Here is a 13107-nt window from a genome sequence, read left to right on the forward strand (position 1 = left end):
GACCGGCCTCATCATAGCAACCATCAAAAAAAAAAAAAAAAAAAAAAATCACTTCTTTTTTCTGTACTGGCTTAACTCTGTACAGCTTCAAAAGCTCTCCAGCTATCCTCTTTCCAAAAGCCTTTTTTCTCAGCCTTTCAAAAGCTCATCTAACATAGAGAAGAAATAACCCATAAAGAAAGAAGAAGAAAAAAAACAGAAACAAAAAGCTGTTAACATCCTTAGTGAATGGATGGGTGGGTGGATGGATGGATGGATGGATGGATGGATGGATGGATGGATGGATGGATGGATGGATAGATGAGAAAGCCAGTGTTTTCTCTGCCAAACTCTACTTATCTTTTAGCTTATTTTCTACTTTTCTCTCTAAGACATTCAATCCATAAGCAAACGCCTAGAATTGGCTGGTTGATTTTAAATTATTTTAAAAATTGAGAGATGTATAAGATTTGGTCACCTCTTAGCAAACAAGAACGTTTACGAAAAAGTTTCAGGAAATTGGCAATTGCTACAAACTTTATACAGAGCAAAGTATTTTCAAAGAAATTAACATTTTCTGAGATAACTTAAAATTTAGCAATACAGGGCTAAATGTGTTCATTTGTGTTTTCCTGTTTATCACATAGAAGCCTATAAAATAAATATGGTTATTATCATTATCCCCTTATTTTACAAACAAGGAAACTGAGACTCAGCATAAGTAACCTGCCCTAGGTTGGATATCTAATATTTGACATGGGCAGGATTTGAACCAGCTGTAGAGCTGGCTGTAGAGCTCAAGCCCTTTCTATTTTAATGCCAAATTGGTCTTCTGTGTAAATCCCCACTTAATTTTCTCTATGAAATTTACATAATGTTCAGTCCTATCACAGAGAAAAAAGTCAAAGATTATTTTGCATCTACAAGATCCTTTAACAGAATAATCATTCACATGCTGGTGCATGCTGTAAATGAAGTTCTCACTCTCAGGAAACTTTTATCCTGGAGAAAAATGGACAAAATGAGTTTTTAACAATTTCTTATAGCACAGCATGGGGAGGAGGCAGTAGATTGTATCAGCATTCATAAGTTAAATTCCTCTTCTAGGGCAGGCCATGGTAGCTCAGCAGGCAAGGATGCTTGCCTGCCATGCCAGAGGACCCGGGTTCAATTCCCGGTGCCTGCCCATGTAAAAAAAAAAAAAGATTCCTCCTCTAAGGGAGGCATGGTTTAAAAACCACTGGCCAAATCCCTTAACGAAGCCTACAAAAGGCCCTTCATGTTAGGTCTCTCCCTTTGTCTCCCGTTTCACCTTTTGACATTCTTGAAGCTGTATTCAATGCTCCAACAACTATTTTCATTTCCCCATATACTCCATGCTGTTCTCTGATCTGGTGCCTTCTTTTGTCCTGTTAATTCTGCCTGGAGCAAACCTTCCACACACCACACAACCTATATTCTCTTGTCCATCTGGAAAACTCCCAGAAAATCCAGGAGATGAGTCTGTTGAACTTTTCCAGACTCTCTTCTGCCCCGAGGGAGTCATACCTTCTGTGCTACCTCTGAGCATTAGCTTATATTATACCCTGTAATTAATTCTTACACAGGTGTCCCCACTGCTGGACTGTAAGTTCCTTGAGGGCAGAGAAGAGTTTCATTTTTCTTGATACCCTCACACAGTGCCCAGACCATGAGCAGTGCCTAATACATTCCATCCAACTGAATAAAATTGAATTAATTGAAAAACAAGTGGGAAAGTATAAATTTGAAAATTTTCAAGACTTAAGCCCCTTATAGATCCTTCATCTCATTTCTTTTTTTCCAAACTTGGCACCAATAAATACCTATTTATCCACCAGTTGGCTTGTCTCCAGGAAAGTTTTTCCTGAAAGTAGTACTTTATCTCAATTTTGTTCCTTCACTCAAAAAGCACTGAATGAGAAACTAGTATGAGGAGCTAGGGATAAAACGATGGCTTAGTCAAGACTCCTGCCTTGAAGAACTGACAATATGGCAGAGGTGCTAAGACATCAATAGAGAAAACCATAATACAAAGTAGAGTGGGATCACAACCATCCAAGAAGTGCAACAGAGAGCCTTGAGAGTTGAGTGGAGAGAGAAAACTTGGGAGTGTAGAGTCAGGAACCACCATGCAGAGGATAATGATCTTTGAATGAAGCCAGGAGTGGAGGGATTTTAAACCACATGCATATATTCCCCACAAATAGACCTTTCCTAGCCACTTCCACAAGTAAAATGGCTCTTAACCAGGATAAATGCTCACCACAGCATTGCCTAGTTTCTTTCCTATGTCTTCAAAGTCTACCCTGAAATCCTGGAAGACATTTTCTGCCAACTTGAACAGTTCCAGAATGATCTTCTCCATGTTAATGAGCTCTAAGGACAATGAGAGCATGAAAATTACCATTATTGTGTTGTTGTGGAGATAGTTATTAATAATATAACACCACCACCCAAGGACGTAGTTAGGATGAATTAAACCTAGAAAAGTATGTTCAGGGTAACATAATAGGGCTTTGTCTTCACATTCAAGGGAAAAAGAGCAACAGTGGAGGTACAAGCCTCCTGAGAGAGATGCTATCAATGGATTATAAGAAATGTAAGGGTGGGCCACGGTGGCTCAGCAGGCAAGAATGCTTGCCTGCCATGCCAGAGGACCCGGGTTCAGTTCCCGGTGCCTGCCCATGTAAAAAAAAAAGAAATGTGAAACTCTGTGGTTATTGCTTTGCTTCTGTCTTCTCTGTAAAATGAATTTTTTTAAAATAAATGGTCAAAAAAAAACGGGGAGATTATTAACAAAGCAGGTCACTGTTCTAAATGATTCAAGCCTCCTTGCCCCAAATGAATTTCAAGACAGAACTAAGAAAACCATTAGGTGAATGATGTTGCGGATTTCTGAGGGACATGTGAGTGGGACCAAAACACTGAGAAATCCATGAATGTGTTTTTCAAAAAGTGTGCGTCAGGGTGCATAGCTTGAGCCAGAGCCATGCCCACCCACGATGATGGAGATGAGCCTGAGTGTGTCCTGTAAGGTGGGCCCATCAGAAAGGCATTTGAATGAGACCAGAGCCTTCTGAAAAGTCACTCGTTATAAGGGAAGAAGTAGTCAGGCTGACAAATTGGCCCAATCATAATGCTTTGGATATTAGAGGGAATGAGCAATCACCAGATGTGACTCTATCACTTATATTTGGTCAGGAAATTGGCATTCTCATTCACTGGTAGGAATGTAAACAAGCACAACCACCTGTTTGGAATCTCTCCTACCTGTGGAAGAAGAAACAGAGCCCAGGAGAGAGTAGACTATGTTTATATGTTTGTATTGTTTTTCATAAGTCCTGTCCCTGAGCTTGGAATGCATGCCAACCAAAAGGCAAGGAGGAGAACTCTGCACACTAATTAAGAAATGCCAGTTGTTCTCTCTACTAAATTTTGTAAAGAATGGCAGAAAAATTCTAGTGAAATTAATTATTTCTTATGCTTATTCCAAATGTGTTTCGTTTCTCTTTCACCATTTTCCCTTCTGATAGAAGAGTGCTCTAGCTCTACATTTGTAGTCTTGCTCAAAACCCCAGCACTGAGCCGAGATTTTGGTAAATATTTTAGCATGCTATGTTGATAGACATGAGCAACTGATCTACAGATGGGGTTGTTTTGCTCCTTTTTGGAAACCAGGGCCGTTTGGAAGTCTGCTTTCCCTCCTTCCCTCACCCTAACAGGAGCAGAAGCTCAGTCATGCTCAACCTTAAATGGGGCTGATGTTTGTCAGGTATGTCTTGGTGATATGTCTGGTCTGTTGTTTCTTTAAACCAATACGTTTAAGTGAATGCAGAGGGAAGTTGCTAATATTGAAGCTTTGCCTGTAGGATTAGCCTTAATGACCTTTGAGAGTCTTGCCAGTCCTGCAATTTGTTTATTTTGAAAGCTTTATAACATCTGATGAGATATAGCCATCACAGAGGGAATCAGAACCATTTATAAATGTGCACTGAACATGGGAGACTAAAGAAAGAGGGTGTTCTTATCAGTGAGTAATGGATGAGCACTTGGTTCAATTTTTCTTGCAGTTTATTAGAATGAATTAAGTCTTTAACATGTGCCTAACCTTTGACATAGCAATACCATGTCTAGAAATATATCCTGAGGAAATGGATATATTTGAACTGTGTTCAAAGAATTAAGTATAAAAATGTTCATATGATGTTTTTTAAAATCAAAAAGCATTTCAATGACCAACTATAGATGGCGAGCTTGGCAAGCTGGGCACATGCATGCAATAGTATACTATGTAGTCATCAAAAAAAGGCAGTAAATGTGTATTTATCAAACTGAAAAAGCATATTATAAAAACTGTATTTCATTATGACCCCACGCTTGCAGTAGACATACCATATAAATATTGAAAAAAAATCTTAAGGAACTATAGCAAGATATGAGCAGTTATATGCTATTATCCCTGGTGATCAAATAAAAGGTGCGTTTTATTTTCATCTCTTTATCATTCTTTTCTAAATTTCTTCAGTGGCCAAAAGTCTGCATTGCAAAATAATGTTTAAAAGACCAAAATATGTATTAATACATGTATTCACTTTTTATTCAATAATTATTTATCTCCTGTCCATTGAGACAATAATTATTGCATACCTTGTACATAGGTAACTCTCTATATAAAATTCTTCATTAATTACTTGATAGTTTTCTTGGTAATATATAAGCCAAAAAAGGCTGTAAAATTATGAAAGTCAACAAAAATGTTGAATAACTTACTTAAAGTCACATAATGAATTCAAAAAAAGCAGCCAGGACTTGTAACCTCAGATTCTCAAAGCAAAACTCAAAAAAATTGGATGCTGTTCTCCTACTAGACCTAATTTATGCTCATTGTCTATTGGGGCAGAAAGTACCTTGGTATGATAGTTTGCAGAAAACCTTGGCCACAGTATTCTGCAGCTGCATCCATCAAGAAGAGGAGCCTGTTTCCCCAGTCCTCCAATCTGAGCTAGTATGCGATGTGCTCATGCCAGTTCTGAGCCTAGCCCTCCAAAGACCTTGAATCCCCCACACTTGCTCTTTTGGGACTTTTAACCACTGAATGAATAAGCCTAGACTAACTGGAGGATGAGCGAACCTGTGAAGAAAGGCTCCAGTCATCCCATCATCCCAGGCACAGCCATCATCAGCCCGCCGGCTCCAACTGCCCCACGAGGTGACCACAGACTCATGGACGAGGCCAGGTGAGGTCAGCAGAGGCCATCCCAGATCAGTAGAGCCACCCAGAAGAGTCCAGTCCCAAATGCCAACCCACAGAATTGTGTGCTAAATAAACGTTGGCTGTTTTAAGCCACTAGGTTTGGGGGTGGTTTGTCACGCAGCAAAAGCTAACTGATACACTGGGCTCATCTAATCCTCCTTCTTTTTCAAACAAGGAAACAAGTGAGGTGAATGAAGTGTCCCACTTAGAGTCACACAATAAATGTAACTGGAAGAAGAACCCTTCCTGACTGCCATGCCAGCATCCTCATCCCTGAATAGCTCAGAAGGGAAAAGGTTAACAAAACACACATACACAGACAAAATTATAACCTTGGCAAACAAGTATAGTAAATGGGCTTCAAGTCGCCAAGGGCTCCATGTGTTTCTGCCAGCTCAATAGTTTGGCTGCAAGAAAAAGTAAAAAATACCACGTTCTGCCCTCCCCTGGTTCCAGTCATTTCCAGTATTCCCCAAACTCACAGACCACCTGGGAACTCACTCCCCTTCTCTTCCCTCCCTCTTTCCTTCTCTCTCTTTCTCCTCTCCCCCTTCCCTCCTCAGGCATGTACCCTGCTCCCTACCCCCATTCTTTCCTTGACCTTGCCCATCTCCTACATCTCCACCTACCCACCCAGAAGAACCATGTGGACAGAAAAGCTCATCAGACATCTCCACAACCTAAACTGAGCTTTAGGATTATGCTAACAATTAATCATAATATGCTCCACTTCAAAGGGTTTGGCCCCAAATGGAGCCAATTACTCCTCACAGCCACCCCCTTGTATTAATTAGGCCTCATTATTCACAAGCTACAGACCCAGAGAACAAAGCCAGCAAGAAGAGGTGTTGTACCTAAGGCCTCGGAGCCAGGCCCAGATCCCCGGAGCTCCTGACACCTGGGCTCGGGCTGGGTGTGGCCCACAAGGCCGCAACACCCCCTGGCATAGCCCCAGGTGCCCGGGCCAAGGAGCAGCCCAAGCCTTTCCTTTTCCATGGCCGCAGGTGTGCTTTACCGCAGTCTAATGAGCAGCTACTATTTATTCTCTCGGATTTTCTAAAAATGTGCTTTTGCAGACCTTCAAGCCAAAGCCGTTCCCACATCACTCTTTATTAAATCGAGCCACAGAAATGTATTGAAAATCACGAGCATTTGGAAACATACTAAATCCTTTATGGCTGAAATAATCGAATAGACAAGCTGTTGTTAATTTACAACCTTAATTTTCAGACACACTTCTTGAGTCAAAAGTACTTCCTGCCCTGTAATTCCTGTAGGGATACAGGTGGCTGAAGACTAAGTACACATCTACTGTACATTAAAATGCATTTCTTACTTAAACATTTCTGAAATCTCAAGTTTATGTCTAGACTATTTTAATCAGCTAAATGTCATAATAAGCCATATGTTGGTCTTGATCGGTTACATACACCAGCCCTACTCATAAAGTATCAAAAGGTGTTTTTAAAGAGAAGTCTGTGTTTGTTTTACCAAGAAAATGGTGCTTTCAGTCTATCATATCAGACATGCTGGCAAGCAGCAAAGGACCTACATAACTGGTGGGTTAAAAATGGGGTTTTCTCTCTACTCTTCCAGGCCCCCTGCCCCCAACCATGGACCACACCATAAACACAGCTTTTAAACTTAGAGTTTTGAAACCATAAGTTTGCGTTGGTCTAAAACGTCACTTGATCACTATCCCCCAAACAGCAGCACTTACAGAAAGGAGGACAGCAGGAGCAGGTGTTGCCATTGCAGCTGGCCCTGTTTTTTCCAGGGCTTCTGCTTTAGCCTCATTCCCACCCGAGCTGGCCTGTACCTCTCAACTCAAAAAGAGCCACCAAGTCACCTAAATAAAGATCAGGGGAAAAGAAAGTCCCAATAGCATTACTGACTACATGGGATCCAAATATTTATCAAGCACCTGCCATGGTTGGCTCAGGTGTGGTGTCAGGCCTACAGCATAGAAAGGAACAAGAGAGCTATGGCTGCTGCTCCCACCAAGTTGGCAGCTCGACTGGGGAAAGAGACAGTGAACAAATAATTCCACAAATAATGGTGGGTGAATTTTTCATGAGAACTATGAAAAGTAAGTACTGGGTACTATAAGAGAGCAGACTGGGAATTCAAAGTGGTCTGAGGGGAGAAGGAAAGTTCCTCAAGGAAATGACATCAAGCTTTGGCCTTGGGAATAAGTAGAAAGTGAAACTGGGAAAATGATGATTAGATAGAAAGAAAGAAGGAAAAGAGAGGGGAAGAGCAGAGAAAAGAGAAGAGAGGAGAGGAGAGAAGAAGAGAGGAAAGGGAAGGAAAACTGAGGATGGGAAAGGTAGGGAAGGGACGGGAGAAACGAGAATTCAAATATGTTGACTTCTTACTTTTATGACCAGCCAAAAATTTTAAAAAAAACAAAAAACATGGAACTGCACAACACAAGCAGTGAACCCTAAATTAAACCATGGACTATAGTTAATTGTACAATTATAATAATATGCTCTCATGAATCATAACAAATGTGCCCCACCAATGGTGCGTTAATAATAGGGTGGTATATGGGAATCATGTATTTTATGCATAATTGTTCCATAAACCCACAGCTTCTCTAATAAAAAAAAAAGCAGCAGCATCGAAACTATCTAAAGCAACTTTGCTTCCAGTTCTAAAGAAATCTAATTTAAAAAGCACTCAGTAATCAAATCAGAAAATACAAGCTTTATTATCAATCTAAAGAGGGCCCTTCACCCAAATTATGAAGAGAAAGAAACATGAAAATGATACTTCAAGGGAAACAAGTAAATTGGGCTTTAATGTTGGCATTTGATAATATTTTATGAACTCTAAATTTTGAATAAGAGTTCTTGCATGCAGACATTTTCAGAGATTAAAATGGTTGTAAAGCTTGTTCATACCAAGTCTGGACAGAAACACAAAAGAGAGTTTGTTTCCTATGATACCACACAACCACGTAATTGCTCTTGGTTCACATAATCAGATGAGTAGAAAATATTTTTTGATGATATTAGTAAATGATGATGTTTTCTCTGGGAATATTCTCAATGTATGGTCTGTCTTCCCCAACTGGAAAGAAAGCTCCTTGGGGGGAAAAGAATGGACTGGTTTCATTTGTGTCTCTCCATCATGTCTGCCAACTGCGTTATGCTACGTTTATCACCATCCCACTGCTGAATCAAGTTTCACCCTCCTTCTGAAGGATCTTTTACTGTTCATCAAAATGCTGTTCATTTATGGTTCTTCTCCTTCCAGACAGATAGTATGATTTCATTTTTCCACTCCCTGAAAGGAGATTTAGCCATATGCCTTGCTTTTTGTCCAGTGAAGTATTTACAGAAATATCGCACGTCACTTCCAGGTAGACACTTTAAGAGCTGGTGGGAGATTCATCACTTTCTTTTTCCCTTTTCCAGTGATCTTAAAGTACTTACTAAGATGGAACTTCTTTCAATCTGAACCCCTGAGTAATTACAGAGTGCCTTGCCAGCCTGCACTGGACATGGAATGTGAGAAATAGACTCTATTCCATTAAGGCACTGAGATCCAGGGCTTGTTGGAAATTGCACCATAACCTAACCCACCCTAGCTCCATAAGAATGGATGCTAGGATTCCACTTTTCATTTCTCCATGCTACCTTCCCTTGTGTGCCCCCTCCCTCAGAATTATGCGTCTATCTCCTATATAAATGCACTTGGAAATCAAGGAGGTGCCAAATGTCGAGACTCAAAACACTACTTCCAAAATTGCTAGTCTTAGAAAATAGTGAACCCACAGTGACTGACAGCTCTTCTGCTTGGACTCAGCCAAGGGTAAGGGGCAAGAGGCACCCTGCAGCTTTAGGGAAGAGTGCCTAAAAGTGTACACACTGGAACTAGTCCGTGTGGTCTCAATTCTGGTTCTGCCACTTATCACCTGTGATTTTGGGCACATCATTTATCCTCTCCCTGCCTTGATATCCTCATCTGTAAAATGGGTGTTCTTTTTTTTTTTATGTGACTACTATAAGAGCTTACAGTCTAGGCAAAATGTGTGTTCTTAATCATGCTTATTTCATAAATTTATTGAGGAGCTAACATGAGATGGTGCAGGTAAATGAGGAATAGTGCATAGTACACACTCCATAACTTTAGGCATCATTACAGGAATTTTAAAAATACTGCATTGACTGTCCCCTTACAGCTCAGCCTCACTACCACCGCACACCATGGAGGCCATTTTATGGTTCACATTCCCTTTTCAAAGCTGGTATTCAGTGGTCAAGTGGACTTCAACTCGTTCGAGTGTCTGTAAACCAAGTTGCCTCCAAATCTTCCCCAGATGCTTTTACAGAATTTCCAGAATGATCTTACTCTACTACAGCTCTGACTGCTCCCACACACATTGCACCTTCTAAGGAAGAAGTTGCTTGGGTCCAACCTGAGGACAGACTGCACTAGGAGAAAGGGAGGAGCAAAAAGAACCAGGGAGGTCAATCGTGAGCATCCAGCCAGCAAATTTCGCCATTGTCTGATCAGTAGATCTTGGAAAGAGCTACATGAGTAAAGACAGCGCACTGAGATCCCCTTTCTGCTTTATTTGAGAGACTGAACTAAACAGTTTAATTGCTTGTCAGCATTGGGTAACAAATTTGTGCTTTTTCTGCATGCAACACCATGCTCAGATTGGCCGCAGGGCAAATCCACATTATAGGAACTACACATATAAAAGGGCTTTTACCAGTCTTCCTCCCCTAGGTGCCCCTTTTGGTGTTTTCTTTCATTCTTAAACTCCATAAATTTCCTCAGAACCTCTCATTACTGAGATACTTCTATGAGAACAGATAACCTATATCATAGGCTCATTATGACCTTCAAGATTCCGGAAACTCCCCAGGTTTTGAGTAATCTATTTTGCTGCTGCTTCTCCAAGAATTACTTACCAAACATCAACTATGGAAAGATGCTGTGCGAGCCAAAGGGAAACATTGCAAAGGAGACATGATCTTTGCCTTCAAAGGGCTTCACAATCAGGTTGAAACTCAGAAATGTTCAGAATAAAAATCACAAATAACAAGATACTAAAAAAGATTAAAGGCAATCTATATATGTAACAAAGGAGTGGAATAAAGAGGGCTCAGGGGAAGCATAATGATGAGGTGGGGGATAATGAAGGTTTTAGAATTCAATGGAAATGGGTTGACATTCTGGCTCTACTATTTACTTGCTATATGACCTTGAGAAAATTAGTCATTCAAAGACTCTTCTTTACCTGTAAAATGGGGATAATAACATTCCCTACAGATAATGTCTGCAAAGCACTTAGCACAGTGATTGGCCTGGAGTAATTATTCAATAAACATTAATTAAAAATTAAGTGGGTGAAGTGTGGGTGGGGGAATCATTTCAGGCTGGGATCTGCAGAGGGACAGGAATATTTACCAAAGGATAGTATAATTTTAATCATGGGGTGAGGGCAGGAATTCACTGGGCTGCAAGAGGTAAGGATAACAGATGGAATACTGAAATGCCAGCTTGCAAAGGCTGGAAAACACATGCGTTCAGGAGCCGTAAATAGGTGTATCTGGGCAGAATGGAGGAAGACATGGAAAGATAAACTAAAAAGTAAGCTGGGTTTGGACATTGGGATCCTTAAAAGCCAAACCAGGAAGTTTGGGTTTTGTCCCACATTGTACCTTACTTAGCAGAATGGAATACCTTGTCTTCAGTGCTTATGAAAAATGTTTTAACTCAAAGTACGTTTTCCTAATAAATCAGATGCAATCATGAAAATAAAACATCTGTTTTTCCCTTCGCATTGTTCAGGAGCAAATCCCAGTTTGATTTTATATTCAGAAGCTTGTTCTGCCTTAATGTAAAAAATACATAATGGGACTCAAGTGGTACATAAAACTATTTCAAAGGAATGTTAATAAAATAAATATTTAATGAAGCTCTTACTTAACCCCTAAGACTCCAAAGGTAAGAGAATTCTAGACTTTTCTATTTTCCTTCCTCCAAGATAAAAGCTTTTCTAAGCATGTAAATATTAACATCTCACTAATTTAAGCTAATTGGTAAAGTCATTCTGAGTTAGTAGAACTTTTGAATTATTCAGTATGTTTTAAATTATCTTAATCCTTCCTAAAACAAGACAAATCATAGATTAGCAAAGTTTTTGTCAGGTGAATGTCTTAATGAACAGTTAATCATTGGTAACTGTGCCTTAATGAGTTCCATGTAAATGCATCTCCTGAAATGGCTTCAAGAATGAATGGAAAAGCTATTAAACCTTCATACATCCAACTAGTCATAAAAATGAATAAGAAAGACTCCCTGCTCTCCAGTAGCTTACAGTCTAAAGTAAGCAAATGATGGCAATAACTGCACGAGTGCTGCATTAGAAATAAAGTTAGAGTTGCACCAGCACACATAATAGATTGTGCTCTTGGTTCTCTGTGTTGTTACTTCATTGGATAACCCCAATTTTAAGAAGAGTAGAAGGTGAAGCTGATAGTAAGTCAAACCAAGACTAAATTCCACTCCCATCAGCTCCATGTTATTAGATTTCAAACAAAAAATATTTCAGTTAGTGTAATATATTAGTGAAATTTAATCAACAACAACACCATCTTTTGCCCCCAATTAATTTCTTTGCCCTTTCCCAATTTACAGTGTCATCTTGGACTTGAAAGCTTTGGGGAAAATTAATAGTTTACTTGTCACTAGTCTGAGGATGTCTTGAGTGGGGTTTGCAGTTTTATTCTTCTTTGGTTCCCTAGATCCTTCAATAAGTTAAAAGGAGGTAAGAGAGAAAGAAAATGAGTAAGTGAGTAAGCAAATGAGTGAGCAAGTGAATACTTTAAAGGAAAAAAGCTTTCCTCCAAAAACAGGACACGAGGATATTTCATATACAATGTGTCAAACGTAACCAAAACCATGACCGTAATCGCTAACAATTATTGTTTATCACGTGTTCTGTCTCATTCCAAACACTTTATTTGTGTAACTGATGACTTTTTTGTGTTTTGGTAAGAGTAGAGAGCCAGACCATGTTTAAGGTCTTCACTTGGGTACAGGAACCCATAGGAGCTTTACAGAATCTGCTCCTAGATTTCTATGCTAATTTTGTATATTTTTCTGGAGAGAAGGATCACAACTTCATTAAATGCCTGAAGCAGCCTGTGATCACCACCCCAAGAAGTGGTAAAGGCACTTTATATACTTCCATCTCAACTTCAGTATTTATGTTTAGGGAATGAAGTGGTCACTATACTAAATTGACTAGTAATTTTGCAACAATATTGTAAAATAAGGATCAGCCACACTTGAACTCATTTTCTTCCAGTTTTCTTTAAAAAAAAAAAAAAACAGCTGCACAAACAACAACAAAAAGCCTTAGAGAAACTAATCAATTCCACCCAACTACCCTGACCATCCTATCAGTCATTTCCATAAAGGACAAAGGAATAACTAGCAACAAAATCAAGAAAGGGCACCAGAGACCACCTCTTTGACAAACCCAGTAGCATTTCCGGAGAAGTCCTTCATTTTCTGGTGGTACTGGATACCTTACCCACCTCCCTGGAAATCCTAATCCCTTTTCATTCTCCTAGCTCTCCTCCTGACTCTCTGAACACTCATCTTTCTCCTTGTTCAGTTTCTCCTCCTCCAGCCTTTAAAACATGGATTATCCCCAAATCTCAGTCTTTAACCCTCTGCTCTTCCTTCTTCCCACATTTTGTTAAAGCTCTCATTCAGTCTCATCACTTCAGCATGGACCTCTAACCAAGCAACTCTCCAGGCTTTGAAGGTCACACGTGACCTTTCTCTAAGGTTTGGTTCTGCACTTTCATCTGCACACT

The sequence above is a fragment of the Tamandua tetradactyla genome, chromosome 6 (genome assembly GCF_023851605.1).
Source record: "Tamandua tetradactyla isolate mTamTet1 chromosome 6, mTamTet1.pri, whole genome shotgun sequence".
NCBI lineage: Eukaryota > Metazoa > Chordata > Mammalia > Pilosa > Myrmecophagidae > Tamandua > Tamandua tetradactyla.